The sequence below is a fragment of the Schistocerca piceifrons genome, chromosome 1 (assembly GCF_021461385.2).
Source record: "Schistocerca piceifrons isolate TAMUIC-IGC-003096 chromosome 1, iqSchPice1.1, whole genome shotgun sequence".
Taxonomy (NCBI): Eukaryota; Metazoa; Arthropoda; class Insecta; order Orthoptera; family Acrididae; genus Schistocerca; species Schistocerca piceifrons.
Window position 1 is genome coordinate 396,555,507 of NC_060138.1, and position 16,498 is coordinate 396,572,004.

At 49.0% G+C, this 16,498-nt stretch overlaps 5 pseudogenes; all 5 read left to right on the forward strand.

The window, feature by feature from the left end:
* Positions 1 to 537: 537 nt before the first annotated feature.
* On the forward strand, positions 538 to 750 carry LOC124719946 (annotated as a pseudogene).
* A 3,281-nt stretch (positions 751 to 4,031) lies between these two features.
* LOC124720794 lies at positions 4,032 to 4,244 on the forward strand (annotated as a pseudogene).
* Positions 4,245 to 7,523: 3,279 nt separating this feature from the next.
* Positions 7,524 to 7,736, forward strand: LOC124721115 (annotated as a pseudogene).
* A 3,277-nt stretch (positions 7,737 to 11,013) lies between these two features.
* LOC124720893 lies at positions 11,014 to 11,226 on the forward strand (annotated as a pseudogene).
* A 3,277-nt stretch (positions 11,227 to 14,503) lies between these two features.
* LOC124721350 lies at positions 14,504 to 14,716 on the forward strand (annotated as a pseudogene).
* Positions 14,717 to 16,498: the final 1,782 nt, after the last annotated feature.

Here is a 16,498-nt window from a genome sequence, read left to right on the forward strand (position 1 = left end):
AACTAAGGCACCTCGTATAAGAATTGCCTGAGTGTACCCCTGGATCTTTGTCACTCGGACTTTCAAACTACCCTTGACTTACCCATACCCCAGATTTGATATTGGCCTTCTGGGCATCACTAGAGTAGACTGTTCTGTGATACTGATAATATGGAAATTGGTAACATGCGAATTGTGTGAACCTTGTATGAAAAATTATTGGAAAATTGGAAAACGCATAATCTATCTTAGAGGATTATTACTTTGTTAATTCTATGGGCGATGGGATTATCTCGCCAGTTCGTTTGAGTGTGCTGCGTCGCTGTTTTTTTTTTTATTTTGCCTTCATTTTTGTCTTTATTTATTTCTTTCTATTTAGTTTTTAAAATCATCACTTGCCTCACACCTGCAGAGGGAGGTGTGTTTCTGAGTAGTGTGTCGTCGCCCCCTGAGGCATAGCAGAGTATGCCTCCGCTTTTATTTTCGGTTTATGGCAATAAGTCTTGCTACTAACAACACCCTGCTTTACGTGCTGCGTCGACACTAGAGGATGGCGGCATTTTTGGAGAGGAAAAGGTAGGGCTATAGGGGAGGTAGGAGGGAAAAAAAGTGTAGTATCTGTTCTTATCAGCTTAATATCTGATACGTCCTGCATCACACGACCAGAATATTAAACTCATTTTTGGCTTCTGACGGAGTGCTAGGGGCTTGCTCCACCTCTGTAGCGGGTTGGCCCGGCATTGCAGTACCGCCGGGATCGGCCCACCTAAAATTAATTAAAACACAGCCTGAAATGGGTTAACATTCTGCAGTGATCAGATATTCCGCTGGTAGCAAAACTTGTCGTAGTTGTTGATGTGCCTAGTAGTTAGTTGCTTACACACCACGATTTCTTTTAATTAATTTAAGATTATCTTAAGTAATTTTTTTTTTTTTTTTTTTTTTTTTTTTTGCGGTTAGCCGGACCGCACTTGCAGCCGCATTACGCTAGGCTGGTAATTTATGGGGGCACAGGTCAGTGCCTTCGGATGCCTCGTTAGCGTCTCTTATGGTCTGGTCACATATAATTTTAATTAAATTGTTTGGAGTTATAACCTTAGCTCCTCGCGAACGTCGTCGTCGTCGCCGCCGCACGCACGCAGAATACGTGTGTACACACGCACACACACATATGCAGTAGGTGGTGGACGACGTAAGCACTCGGCTAGGTGTAGCTCGCGCCAGTATAGCTCGCACCGGCCTGACGCTGCTGTGGGGCGGCCTCACGGCTTCTCCACTGCCCTGGCAGCTAGCGGCGTTCAAATAGGAGTCGCAGTTCACTCCTCAACATGGAGGGTAGTACTGGGCTGTTGACGAGTGCTCTCGTATATTGTCGTTCCTTCCGGCACTTGCTTTTGCGATGTTTTCGACGGTCGCCTGTTGCCATATCAGCCCGCACCACCGTATGTCACTCCCTCATGTGGAACGCACACGCTGCAAGCATTTAGGCCCTGACACTGCGGTTTTTCATCTCTGGCGGTACTCCGCAAGGATACCGCCCTTCGATTGTGCCATTCCAGCACTAATCGAAGTGCTAGGTTTTCCGGCCTGTTAGGAGACCGCTTCTGCAAAATGTGCGAGGAGATTTTTGCTGGTTGCGAGCTACCCGCCGATTTTCTAGCTGTACGTATTGGCTTTAATCCAAAGGTCACAGGTCACTGATGGGCTAAAGACGTACGTCCCATCACCGTTCTTAACACTGATTATAAGTTGGTGGCACGAAGTGTGGCTTCACGTCTTAAACAGGGAATGAATAAGGTACTTTGTCCCACTCAATCATGTGGCGTTTCGAATCGAACCACCTTCACCGCTGCTTCTATATACCGTGATGCTGTCTTACTCACCCACCGCCGACGCTCGAACCCCGGCTGCAATTGATCCCTAGATTTCGCCGGTGCCTCTGATAGGGTCTCCCATCCTACCTGCTGGCCGTTATGTAGCGGATGGGTTTCGGGGAGCACTTCATAAGAGTCATCCGGCACTTCTTGGATGGAGCAAATTCCACAATCATTGTGAACGGTTGCAGATCACGACCAATTCCCATCAGACGATCAGTTCGACAAGGGTGTCCCTTGTCAGTGTATTTTATCGCTTTGGCGCTGTACCCCATGCTGCGTGACATCGGACGGATGGTCGATGGTGTTCCTTTCCTAGGCGTCACCTTCCGCAGTGTGGCGTAGGCGGATGGTGTAGGTGTGTTTGTAGCAAACGCCAGGGACATCGATTCGGTTCGCCGAGTCCTCCACGTTTATGAACGAGCATCTGGTGCCATGTTAAAATCCAACAAAATGGTGCTAATCCCACTAGGACCACGATCATTGACCATCGAACGCGCATGCTACCGGATTGTAGGGGAACAACGTATCTTGGGTCTTGAGGTGACTGCCTGTCCACAGCGCATGTTAACACTCACGTGCAGGCGGATTCTCACGCGCATCAGAGGACTTTGCGTGAGTCACACTGATCAACGACTCGACCTCCATCAACGAATCCAACTGATTAATACTTACATCCTATCACGGGCATGGTATGTAGCACAACTCCTTACGCTACCGAAACAAACCAGCAGAGCCATCTCACAAACAGTATATTGCCTATTGTGGCGGCGTGCACTATTCAAAGTTGATGCACAGACTTGTACACTGCCAAAAGTCGATAGTCGCCTTGGACTCATTGACTTTCCCCACAAATGTGCGGCAATCCTGATTCACCGTATCGCCACTTTGCGTGAGATTGACCCAGGTGGGACAACAGCGGTGCTTTTCGACCGTTATCGCCTACAATCGGCGCGTGCACCAGTATGCTTGACACATATTCCATTCCGGATGACGACAGTCAAGGACTATCACCTCAATCAAAGTTACATCCTAGCAGTGGCCACCGACAAGGCACGCACATCGAAGCGCCTTTACTAGGCGCTTCGAGGCCAGCTCACACCACACAAATTGGAGGACAGACGACCGTCGGTCATCTGGCACCACGCTTGGGCTAATATCAACCACCTAGCCCTTCCCACAGAAGTTTCAGCGCTATGGTATCGCGTTGTAAACAATTTAATACCCACTAATCATCGCCTGGCGGCCATCCTCCTATGGCCCTCGGCTGCTTGCGGCCGATGTGGTGACGTAGACACCAGAGAGCATCGTCTCCTATGCCCTCACGTCACAGAAGTGTGGGACCTTGCACGTGTGCTATTAACGCTGATCGGTGGGACTACACTGGACTATGTGTCAGTCGACTGGTTCCTTAACCCTGGTATTCAGACCAACCCCCGAACACGACGTAAAGCAATGGTGTGTCTCTTGGGCCAAACCATTTTCACGATCTATGACCTTTGCCTCGCAGATGCTGTCTCTTTCATGGACTACCTTTGGAGCCAGCATCGCCTGGCGGAATCTGACCGGAAATATACCATTACTTTTGCAAGATTTCTTAAAGTTGCAATGGTTCATGGTTATCAAAAGGTGTTCCGGGCTAACTAAGGCACCTCGTATAAGAATTGCCTGAGTGTACCCCTGGATCTTTGTCACTCGGACTTTCAAACTACCCTTGACTTACCCATACCCCAGATTTGATATTGGCCTTCTGGGCATCACTAGAGTAGACTGTTCTGTGATACTGATAATATGGAAATTGGTAACATGCGAATTGTGTGAACCTTGTATGGAAAATTATTGGAAAATTGGAAAACGCATAATCTATCTTAGAGGATTATTACTTTGTTAATTCTATGGGCGATGGGATTATCTCGCCAGTTCGTTTGAGTGTGCTGCGTCGCTGTTTTTTTTTTTATTTTGCCTTCATTTTTGTCTTTATTTATTTCTTTCTATTTAGTTTTTAAAATCATCACTTGCCTCACACCTGCAGAGGGAGGTGTGTTTCTGAGTAGTGTGTCGTCGCCCCCTGAGGCATAGCAGAGTATGCCTCCGCTTTTATTTTCGGTTTATGGCAATAAGTCTTGCTACTAACAACACCCTGCTTTACGTGCTGCGTCGACACTAGAGGATGGCGGCATTTTTGGAGAGGAAAAGGTAGGGCTATAGGGGAGGTAGGAGGGAAAAAAAGTGTAGTATCTGTTCTTATCAGCTTAATATCTGATACGTCCTGCATCATACGACCAGAATATTAAACTCATTTTTGGCTTCTGACGGAGTGCTAGGGGCTTGCTCCACCTCTGTAGCGGGTTGGCCCGGCATTGCAGTACCGCCGGGATCGGCCCACCTAATATTAATTAAAACACAGCCTGAAATGGGTTAACATTCTGCAGTGATCAGATATTCCGCTGGTAGCAAAACTTGTCGTAGTTGTTGATGTGCCCAGTAGTTAGTTGCTTACACACCATGATTTCTTTTAATTAATTTAAGATTATCTTAAGTAATTTTTTTTTTTTTTTTTTTTTTTTTTGCGGTTAGCCGGAAGGCACTTGCAGGCGCATTACGCTAGGCTGGTAATTTATGGGGGCACAGGACAGTGCCTTCGGATGCCTCGTTAGCGTCTCTTATGGTCTGGTCACAGATAATTTTAATTAAATTGTTTGGAGTTATAACCTTAGCTCCTCGCGAACGTCGTCGTCGTCGCCGCCGCACGCACGCAGAATACGTGTGTACACACGCACACACACATATGCAGTAGGTGGTGGACGACGTAAGCACTCGGCTAGGTGTAGCTCGCGCCAGTATAGCTCGCACCGGCCTGACGCTGCTGTGGGGCGGCCTCACGGCTTCTCCACTGCCCTGGCAGCTAGCGGCGTTCAAATAGGAGTCGCAGTTCACTCCTCGACATGGAGGGTAGTACTGGGCTGTTGACGAGTGCTCTCGTATATTGTCGTTCCTTCCGGCACTTGCTTTTGCGATGTTTTCGACGGTCGCCTGTTGCCATATCAGCCCGCACCACCGTATGTCACTCCCTCATGTGGAACGCACACGCTGCAAGCATTTAGGCCCTGACACTGCGGTTTTTCATCTCTGGCGGTACTCCGCAAGGATACCGCCCTTCGATTGTGCCATTCCAGCACTAATCGAAGTGCTAGGTTTTCCGGCCTGTTAGGAGACCGCTTCTGCAAAATGTGCGAGGAGATTTTTGCTGGTTGCGAGCTACCCGCCGATTTTCTAGCTGTACGTATTGGCTTTAATCCAAAGGTCACAGGTCACTGATGGGCTAAAGACGTACGTCCCATCACCGTTCTTAACACTGATTATAAGTTGGTGGCACGAAGTGTGGCTTCACGTCTTAAACAGGGAATGAATAAGGTACTTTGTCCCACTCAATCATGTGGCGTTTCGAATCGAACCTCCTTCACCGCTGATTCTATATACCGTGATGCTGTCTTACTCACCCACCGCCGACGCTCGAACCCCGGCTGCAATTGATCCCTAGATTTCGCCGGTGCCTCCGATAGGGTCTCCCATCCTACCTGCTGGCCGTTATGTAGCGGATGGGTTTCGGGGAGCACTTCATAAGAGTCATCCGGCACTTCTTGGATGGAGCAAATTCCACAATCATTGTGAACGGTTGCAGATCACGACCAATTCCCATCAGACGATCAGTTCGACAAGGGTGTCCCTTGTCAGTGTATTTTATCGCTTTGGCGCTGTACCCCATGCTGCGTGACATCGGACGGATGGTCGATGGTGTTCCTTTCCCAGGCGTCACCTTCCGCAGTGTGGCGTAGGCGGATGGTGTAGGTGTGTTTGTAGCAAACGCCAGGGACATCGATTCGGTTCGCCGAGTCCTCCACGTTTATGAACGAGCATCCGGTGCCATGTTAAAATCCAACAAAATGGTGCTAATCCCACTAGGACCACGATCATTGACCATCGAACGCGCATGCTACCGGATTGTAGGGGAACAACGTATCTTGGGTCTTGAGGTGACTGCCTGTCCACAGCGCATGTTAACACTCACGTGCAGGCGGATTCTCACGCGCATCAGAGGACTTTGCGTGAGTCACACTGATCAACGACTCGACCTCCATCAACGAATCCAACTGATTAATACTTACATCCTATCACGGGCATGGTATGTAGCACAACTCCTTACGCTACCGAAACAAACCAGCAGAGCCATCTCACAAACAGTATATTGCCTATTGTGGCGGCGTGCACTATTCAAAGTTGATGCACAGACTTGTACACTGCCAAAAGTCGATAGTCGCCTTGGACTCATTGACTTTCCCCACAAATGTGCGGCAATCCTGATTCACCGTATCGCCACTTTGCGTGAGATTGACCCAGGTGGGACAACAGCGGTGCTTTTCGACCGTTATCGCCTACAATCGGCGCGTGCACCAGTATGCTTGACACATATTCCATTCCGGATGACGACAGTCAAGGACTATCACCTCAATCAAAGTTACATCCCAGCAGTGGCCACCGACAAGGCACGCACATCGAAGCGCCTTTACTAGGCGCTTCGAGGCCAGCTCACACCACACAAATTGGAGGACAGACGACCGTCGGTCATCTGGCACCACGCTTGGGCTAATATCAACCACCTAGCCCTTCCCACAGAAGTTTCAGCGCTATGGTATCGCGTTGTAAACAATTTAATACCCACTAATCATCGCCTGGCGGCCATCCTCCTATGGCCCTCGGCTGCTTGCGGCCGATGTGGTGACGTAGACACCAGAGAGCATCGTCTCCTATGCCCTCACGTCACAGAAGTGTGGGACCTTGCACGTGTGCTATTAACGCTGATCGGTGGGACTACACTGGACTATGTGTCAGTCGACTGGTTCCTTAACCCTGGTATTCAGACCAACCCCCGAACACGACGTAAAGCAATGGTGTGTCTCTTGGGCCAAACCATTTTCACGATCTATGACCTTTGCCTCGCAGATGCTGTCTCTTTCATGGACTACCTTTGGAGCCAGCATCGCCTGGCGGAATCTGACCGGAAATATACCATTACTTTTGCAAGATTTCTTAAAGTTGCAATGGTTCATGGTTATCAAAAGGTGTTCCGGGCTAACTAAGGCACTTCGTATAAGAATTGCCTGAGTGTACCCCTGGATCTTTGTCACTCGGACTTTCAAACTACCCTTGACTTACCCATACCCCAGATTTGATATTGGCCTTCTGGGCATCACTAGAGTAGACTGTTCTGTGATACTGATAATATGGAAATTGGTAACATGCGAATTGTGTGAACCTTGTATGGAAAATTATTGGAAAATTGGAAAACGCATAATCTATCTTAGAGGATTATTACTTTGTTAATTCTATGGGCGATGGGATTATCTCGCCAGTTCGTTTGAGTGTGCTGCGTCGCTGTTTTTTTTTTTTATTTTGCCTTCATTTTTGTCTTTATTTATTTCTTTCTATTTAGTTTTTAAAATCATCACTTGCCTCACACCTGCAGAGGGAGGTGTGTTTCTGAGTAGTGTGTCGTCGCCCCCTGAGGCATAGCAGAGTATGCCTCCGCTTTTATTTTCGGTTTATGGCAATAAGTCTTGCTACTAACAACACCCTGCTTTACGTGCTGCGTCGACACTAGAGGATGGCGGCATTTTTGGAGAGGAAAAGGTAGGGCTATAGGGGAGGTGGGAGGGAATAAAAGTGTAGTATCTGTTCTTATCAGCTTAATATCTGATACGTCCTGCATCATACGACCAGAATATTAAACTCATTTTTGGCTTCTGACGGAGTGCTAGGGGCTTGCTCCACCTCTGTAGCGGGTTGGCCCGGCATTGCAGTACCGCCGGGATCGGCCCACCTAATATTAATTAAAACACAGCCTGAAATGGGTTAACATTCTGCAGTGATCAGATATTCCGCTGGTAGCAAAACTTGTCGTAGTTGTTGATGTGCCCAGTAGTTAGTTGCTTACACACCACGATTTCTTTTAATTAATTTAAGATTATCTTAAGTAATTTTTTTTTTTTTTTTTTTTTTTTTGCGGTTAGCCGGAAGGCACTTGCAGCCGCATTACGCTAGGCTGGTAATTTATGGGGGCACAGGACAGTGCCTTCGGATGCCTCGTTAGCGTCTCTTATGGTCTGGTCACAGATAATTTTAATTAAATTGTTTGGAGTTATAACCTTAGCTCCTCGCGAACGTCGTCGTCGTCGCCGCCGCACGCACGCAGAATACGTGTGTACACACGCACACACACATATGCAGTAGGTGGTGGACGACGTAAGCACTCGGCTAGGTGTAGCTCGCGCCAGTATAGCTCGCACCGGCCTGACGCTGCTGTGGGGCGGCCTCACGGCTTCTCCACTGCCCTGGCAGCTAGCGGCGTTCAAATAGGAGTCGCAGTTCACTCCTCGACATGGAGGGTAGTACTGGGCTGTTGACGAGTGCTCTCGTATATTGTCGTTCCTTCCGGCACTTGCTTTTGCGATGTTTTCGACGGTCGCCTGTTGCCATATCAGCCCGCACCACCGTATGTCACTCCCTCATGTGGAACGCACACGCTGCAAGCATTTAGGCCCTGACACTGCGGTTTTTCATCTCTGGCGGTACTCCGCAAGGATACCGCCCTTCGATTGTGCCATTCCAGCACTAATCGAAGTGCTAGGTTTTCCGGCCTGTTAGGAGACCGCTTCTGCAAAATGTGCGAGGAGATTTTTGCTGGTTGCGAGCTACCCGCCGATTTTCTAGCTGTACGTATTGGCTTTAATCCAAAGGTCACAGGTCACTGATGGGCTAAAGACGTACGTCCCATCACCGTTCTTAACACTGATTATAAGTTGGTGGCACGAAGTGTGGCTTCACGTCTTAAACAGGGAATGAATAAGGTACTTTGTCCCACTCAATCATGTGGCGTTTCGAATCGAACCACCTTCACCGCTGCTTCTATATACCGTGATGCTGTCTTACTCACCCACCGCCGACGCTCGAACCCCGGCTGCAATTGATCCCTAGATTTCGCCGGTGCCTCCGATAGGGTCTCCCATCCTACCTGCTGGCCGTTATGTAGCGGATGGGTTTCGGGGAGCACTTCATAAGAGTCATCCGGCACTTCTTGGATGGAGCAAATTCCACAATCATTGTGAACGGTTGCAGATCACGACCAATTCCCATCAGACGATCAGTTCGACAAGGGTGTCCCTTGTCAGTGTATTTTATCGCTTTGGCGCTGTACCCCATGCTGCGTGACATCGGACGGATGGTCGATGGTGTTCCTTTCCCAGGCGTCACCTTCCGCAGTGTGGCGTAGGCGGATGGTGTAGGTGTGTTTGTAGCAAACGCCAGGGACATCGATTCGGTTCGCCGAGTCCTCCACGTTTATGAACGAGCATCTGGTGCCATGTTAAAATCCAACAAAATGGTGCTAATCCCACTAGGACCACGATCATTGACCATCGAACGCGCATGCTACCGGATTGTAGGGGAACAACGTATCTTGGGTCTTGAGGTGACTGCCTGTCCACAGCGCATGTTAACACTCACGTGCAGGCGGATTCTCACGCGCATCAGAGGACTTTGCGTGAGTCACACTGATCAACGACTCGACCTCCATCAACGAATCCAACTGATTAATACTTACATCCTATCACGGGCATGGTATGTAGCACAACTCCTTACGCTACCGAAACAAACCAGCAGAGCCATCTCACAAACAGTATATTGCCTATTGTGGCGGCGTGCACTATTCAAAGTTGATGCACAGACTTGTACACTGCCAAAAGTCGATAGTCGCCTTGGACTCATTGACTTTCCCCACAAATGTGCGGCAATCCTGATTCACCGTATCGCCACTTTGCGTGAGATTGACCCAGGTGGGACAACAGCGGTGCTTTTCGACCGTTATCGCCTACAATCGGCGCGTGCACCAGTATGCTTGACACATATTCCATTCCGGATGACGACAGTCAAGGACTATCACCTCAATCAAAGTTACATCCTAGCAGTGGCCACCGACAAGGCACGCACATCGAAGCGCCTTTACTAGGCGCTTCGCGGCCAGCTCACACCACACAAATTGGAGGACAGACGACCGTCGGTCATCTGGCACCACGCTTGGGCTAATATCAACCACCTAGCCCTTCCCACAGAAGTTTCAGCGCTATGGTATCGCGTTGTAAACAATTTAATACCCACTAATCATCGCCTGGCGGCCATCCTCCTATGGCCCTCGGCTGCTTGCGGCCGATGTGGTGACGTAGACACCAGAGAGCATCGTCTCCTATGCCCTCACGTCACAGAAGTGTGGGACCTTGCACGTGTGCTATTAACGCTGATCGGTGGGACTACACTGGACTATGTGTCAGTCGACTGGTTCCTTAACCCTGGTATTCAGACCAACCCCCGAACACGACGTAACGCAATGGTGTGTCTCTTGGGCCAAACCATTTTCACGATCTATGACCTTTGCCTCGCAGATGCTGTCTCTTTCATGGACTACCTTTGGAGCCAGCATCGCCTGGCGGAATCTGACCGGAAATATACCATTACTTTTGCAAGATTTCTTAAAGTTGCAATGGTTCATGGTTATCAAAAGGTGTTCCGGGCTAACTAAGGCACCTCGTATAAGAATTGCCTGAGTGTACCCCTGGATCTTTGTCACTCGGACTTTCAAACTACCCTTGACTTACCCATACCCCAGATTTGATATTGGCCTTCTGGGCATCACTAGAGTAGACTGTTCTGTGATACTGATAATATGGAAATTGGTAACATGCGAATTGTGTGAACCTTGTATGGAAAATTATTGGAAAATTGGAAAACGCATAATCTATCTTAGAGGATTATTACTTTGTTAATTCTATGGGCGATGGGATTATCTCGCCAGTTCGTTTGAGTGTGCTGCGTCGCTGTTTTTTTTTTTATTTTGCCTTCATTTTTGTCTTTATTTATTTCTTTCTATTTAGTTTTTAAAATCATCACTTGCCTCACACCTGCAGAGGGAGGTGTGTTTCTGAGTAGTGTGTCGTCGCCCCCTGAGGCATAGCAGAGTATGCCTCCGCTTTTATTTTCGGTTTATGGCAATAAGTCTTGCTACTAACAACACCCTGCTTTACGTGCTGCGTCGACACTAGAGGATGGCGGCATTTTTGGAGAGGAAAAGGTAGGGCTATAGGGGAGGTAGGAGGGAAAAAAAGTGTAGTATCTGTTCTTATCAGCTTAATATCTGATACGTCCTGCATCATACGACCAGAATATTAAACTCATTTTTGGCTTCTGACGGAGTGCTAGGGGCTTGCTCCACCTCTGTAGCGGGTTGGCCCGGCATTGCAGTACCGCCGGGATCGGCCCACCTAAAATTAATTAAAACACAGCCTGAAATGGGTTAACATTCTGCAGTGATCAGATATTCCGCTGGTAGCAAAACTTGTCGTAGTTGTTGATGTGCCCAGTAGTTAGTTGCTTACACACCACGATTTCTTTTAATTAATTTAAGATTATCTTAAGTAATTTTTTTTTTTTTTTTTTTTTTTGCGGTTAGCCGGACCGCACTTGCAGCCGCATTACGCTAGGCTGGTAATTTATGGGGGCACAGGACAGTGCCTTCGGATGCCTCGTTAGCGTCTCTTATGGTCTGGTCACAGATAATTTTAATTAAATTGTTTGGAGTTATAACCTTAGCTCCTCGCGAACGTCGTCGTCGTCGCCGCCGCACGCACGCAGAATACGTGTGTACACACGCACACACACATATGCAGTAGGTGGTGGACGACGTAAGCACTCGGCTAGGTGTAGCTCGCGCCAGTATAGCTCGCACCGGCCTGACGCTGCTGTGGGGCGGCCTCACGGCTTCTCCACTGCCCTGGCAGCTAGCGGCGTTCAAATAGGAGTCGCAGTTCACTCCTCGACATGGAGGGTAGTACTGGGCTGTTGACGAGTGCTCTCGTATATTGTCGTTCCTTCCGGCACTTGCTTTTGCGATGTTTTCGACGGTCGCCTGTTGCCATATCAGCCCGCACCACCGTATGTCACTCCCTCATGTGGAACGCACACGCTGCAAGCATTTAGGCCCTGACACTGCGGTTTTTCATCTCTGGCGGTACTCCGCAAGGATACCGCCCTTCGATTGTGCCATTCCAGCACTAATCGAAGTGCTAGGTTTTCCGGCCTGTTAGGAGACCGCTTCTGCAAAATGTGCGAGGAGATTTTTGCTGGTTGCGAGCTACCCGCCGATTTTCTAGCTGTACGTATTGGCTTTAATCCAAAGGTCACAGGTCACTGATGGGCTAAAGACGTACGTCCCATCACCGTTCTTAACACTGATTATAAGTTGGTGGCACGAAGTGTGGCTTCACGTCTTAAACAGGGAATGAATAAGGTACTTTGTCCCACTCAATCATGTGGCGTTTCGAATCGAACCACCTTCACCGCTGCTTCTATATACCGTGATGCTGTCTTACTCACCCACCGCCGACGCTCGAACCCCGGCTGCAATTGATCCCTAGATTTCGCCGGTGCCTCCGATAGGGTCTCCCATCCTACCTGCTGGCCGTTATGTAGCGGATGGGTTTCGGGGAGCACTTCATAAGAGTCATCCGGCACTTCTTGGATGGAGCAAATTCCACAATCATTGTGAACGGTTGCAGATCACGACCAATTGCCATCAGACGATCAGTTCGACAAGGGTGTCCCTTGTCAGTGTATTTTATCGCTTTGGCGCTGTACCCCATGCTGCGTGACATCGGACGGATGGTCGATGGTGTTCCTTTCCCAGGCGTCACCTTCCGCAGTGTGGCGTAGGCGGATGGTGTAGGTGTGTTTGTAGCAAACGCCAGGGACATCGATTCGGTTCGCCGAGTCCTCCACGTTTATGAACGAGCATCCGGTGCCATGTTAAAATCCAACAAAATGGTGCTAATCCCACTAGGACCACGATCATTGACCATCGAACGCGCATGCTACCGGATTGTAGGGGAACAACGTATCTTGGGTCTTGAGGTGACTGCCTGTCCACAGCGCATGTTAACACTCACGTGCAGGCGGATTCTCACGCGCATCAGAGGACTTTGCGTGAGTCACACTGATCAACGACTCGACCTCCATCAACGGATCCAACTGATTAATACTTACATCCTATCACGGGCATGGTATGTAGCACAACTCCTTACGCTACCGAAACAAACCAGCAGAGCCATCTCACAAACAGTATATTGCCTATTGTGGCGGCGTGCACTATTCAAAGTTGATGCACAGACTTGTACACTGCCAAAAGTCGATAGTCGCCTTGGACTCATTGACTTTCCCCACAAATGTGCGGCAATCCTGATTCACCGTATCGCCACTTTGCGTGAGATTGACCCAGGTGGGACAACAGCGGTGCTTTTCGACCGTTATCGCCTACAATCGGCGCGTGCACCAGTATGCTTGACACATATTCCATTCCGGATGACGACAGTCAAGGACTATCACCTCAATCAAAGTTACATCCTAGCAGTGGCCACCGACAAGGCACGCACATCGAAGCGCCTTTACTAGGCGCTTCGAGGCCAGCTCACACCACACAAATTGGAGGACAGACGACCGTCGGTCATCTGGCACCACGCTTGGGCTAATATCAACCACCTAGCCCTTCCCACAGAAGTTTCAGCGCTATGGTATCGCGTTGTAAACAATTTAATACCCACTAATCATCGCCTGGCGGCCATCCTCCTATGGCCCTCGGCTGCTTGCGGCCGATGTGGTGACGTAGACACCAGAGAGCATCGTCTCCTATGCCCTCACGTCACAGAAGTGTGGGACCTTGCACGTGTGCTATTAACGCTGATCGGTGGGACTACACTGGACTATGTGTCAGTCGACTGGTTCCTTAACCCTGGTATTCAGACCAACCCCCGAACACGACGTAAAGCAATGGTGTGTCTCTTGGGCCAAACCATTTTCACGATCTATGACCTTTGCCTCGCAGATGCTGTCTCATTCATGGACTACCTTTGGAGCCAGCATCGCCTGGCGGAATCTGACCGGAAATATACCATTACTTTTGCAAGATTTCTTAAAGTTGCAATGGTTCATGGTTATCAAAAGGTGTTCCGGGCTAACTAAGGCACCTCGTATAAGAATTGCCTGAGTGTACCCCTGGATCTTTGTCACTCGGACTTTCAAACTACCCTTGACTTACCCATACCCCAGATTTGATATTGGCCTTCTGGGCATCACTAGAGTAGACTGTTCTGTGATACTGATAATATGGAAATTGGTAACATGCGAATTGTGTGAACCTTGTATGGAAAATTATTGGAAAATTGGAAAACGCATAATCTATCTTAGAGGATTATTACTTTGTTAATTCTATGGGCGATGGGATTATCTCGCCAGTTCGTTTGAGTGTGCTGCGTCGCTGTTTTTTTTTTTTTATTTTGCCTTCATTTCTGTCTTTATTTATTTCTTTCTATTTAGTTTTTAAAATCATCACTTGCCTCACACCTGCAGAGGGAGGTGTGTTTCTGAGTAGTGTGTCGTCGCCCCCTGAGGCATAGCAGAGTATGCCTCCGCTTTTATTTTCGGTTTATGGCAATAAATCTTGCTACTAACAACACCCTGCTTTACGTGCTGCGTCGACACTAGAGGATGGCGGCATTTTTGGAGAGGAAAAGGTAGGGCTATAGGGGAGGTAGGAGGGAAAAAAAGTGTAGTATCTGTTATTATCAGCTTAATATCTGATACGTCCTGCATCACACGACCAGAATATTAAACTCATTTTTGGCTTCTGACGGAGTGCTAGGGGCTTGCTCCACCTCTGTAGCGGGTTGGCCCGGCATTGCAGTACCGCCGGGATCGGCCCACCTAAAATTAATTAAAACACAGCCTGAAATGGGTTAACATTCTGCAGTGATCAGATATTCCGCTGGTAGCAAAACATGTCGAACTTGTTGATGTGCCTAGTAGTTAGTTGCTTACACACCACGATTTCTTTTAATTAATTTAAGATTATCTTAAGTAATTTTTTTTTTTTTTTTTGCGGTTAGCCGGACCGCACTTGCAGCCGCATTACGCTAGGCTGGTAATTTATGGGGGCACAGGACAGTGCCTTCGGATGCCTCGTTAGCGTCTCTTATGGTCTGGTCACAGATAATTTTAATTAAATTGTTTGGAGTTATAACCTTAGCTCCTCGCGAACGTCGTCGTCGTCGCCGCCGCACGCACGCAGAATACGTGTGTACACACGCACACACACATATGCAGTAGGTGGTGGACGACGTAAGCACTCGGCTAGGTGTAGCTCGCGCCAGTATAGCTCGCACCGGCCTGACGCTGCTGTGGGGCGGCCTCACGGCTTCTCCACTGCCCTGGCAGCTAGCGGCGTTCAAATAGGAGTCGCAGTTCACTCCTCGACATGGAGGGTAGTACTGGGCTGTTGACGAGTGCTCTCGTATATTGTCGTTCCTTCCGGCACTTGCTTTTGCGATGTTTTCGACGGTCGCCTGTTGCCATATCAGCCCGCACCACCGTATGTCACTCCCTCATGTGGAACGCACACGCTGCAAGCATTTAGGCCCTGACACTGCGGTTTTTCATCTCTGGCGGTACTCCGCAAGGATACCGCCCTTCGATTGTGCCATTCCAGCACTAATCGAAGTGCTAGGTTTTCCGGCCTGTTAGGAGACCGCTTCTGCAAAATGTGCGAGGAGATTTTTGCTGGTTGCGAGCTACCCGCCGATTTTCTAGCTGTACGTATTGGCTTTAATCCAAAGGTCACAGGTCACTGATGGGCTAAAGACGTACGTCCCATCACCGTTCTTAACACTGATTATAAGTTGGTGGCACGAAGTGTGGCTTCACGTCTTAAACAGGGAATGAATAAGGTACTTTGTCCCACTCAATCATGTGGCGTTTCGAATCGAACCACCTTCACCGCTGCTTCTATATACCGTGATGCTGTCTTACTCACCCACCGCCGACGCTCGAACCCCGGCTGCAATTGATCCCTAGATTTCGCCGGTGCCTCCGATAGGGTCTCCCATCCTACCTGCTGGCCGTTATGTAGCGGATGGGTTTCGGGGAGCACTTCATAAGAGTCATCCGGCACTTCTTGGATGGAGCAAATTCCACAATCATTGTGAACGGTTGCAGATCACGACCAATTGCCATCAGACGATCAGTTCGACAAGGGTGTCCCTTGTCAGTGTATTTTATCGCTTTGGCGCTGTACCCCATGCTGCGTGACATCGGACGGATGGTCGATGGTGTTCCTTTCCCAGGCGTCACCTTCCGCAGTGTGGCGTAGGCGGATGGTGTAGGTGTGTTTGTAGCAAACGCCAGGGACATCGATTCGGTTCGCCGAGTCCTCCACGTTTATGAACGAGCATCCGGTGCCATGTTAAAATCCAACAAAATGGTGCTAATCCCACTAGGACCACGATCATTGACCATCGAACGCGCATGCTACCGGATTGTAGGGGAACAACGTATCTTGGGTCTTGAGGTGACTGCCTGTCCACAGCGCATGTTAACACTCACGTGCAGGCGGATTCTCACGCGCATCAGAGGACTTTGCGTGAGTCACACTGATCAACGACTCGACCTCCATCAACGGATCCAACTGATTAATACTTACATCCTATCACGGGCAT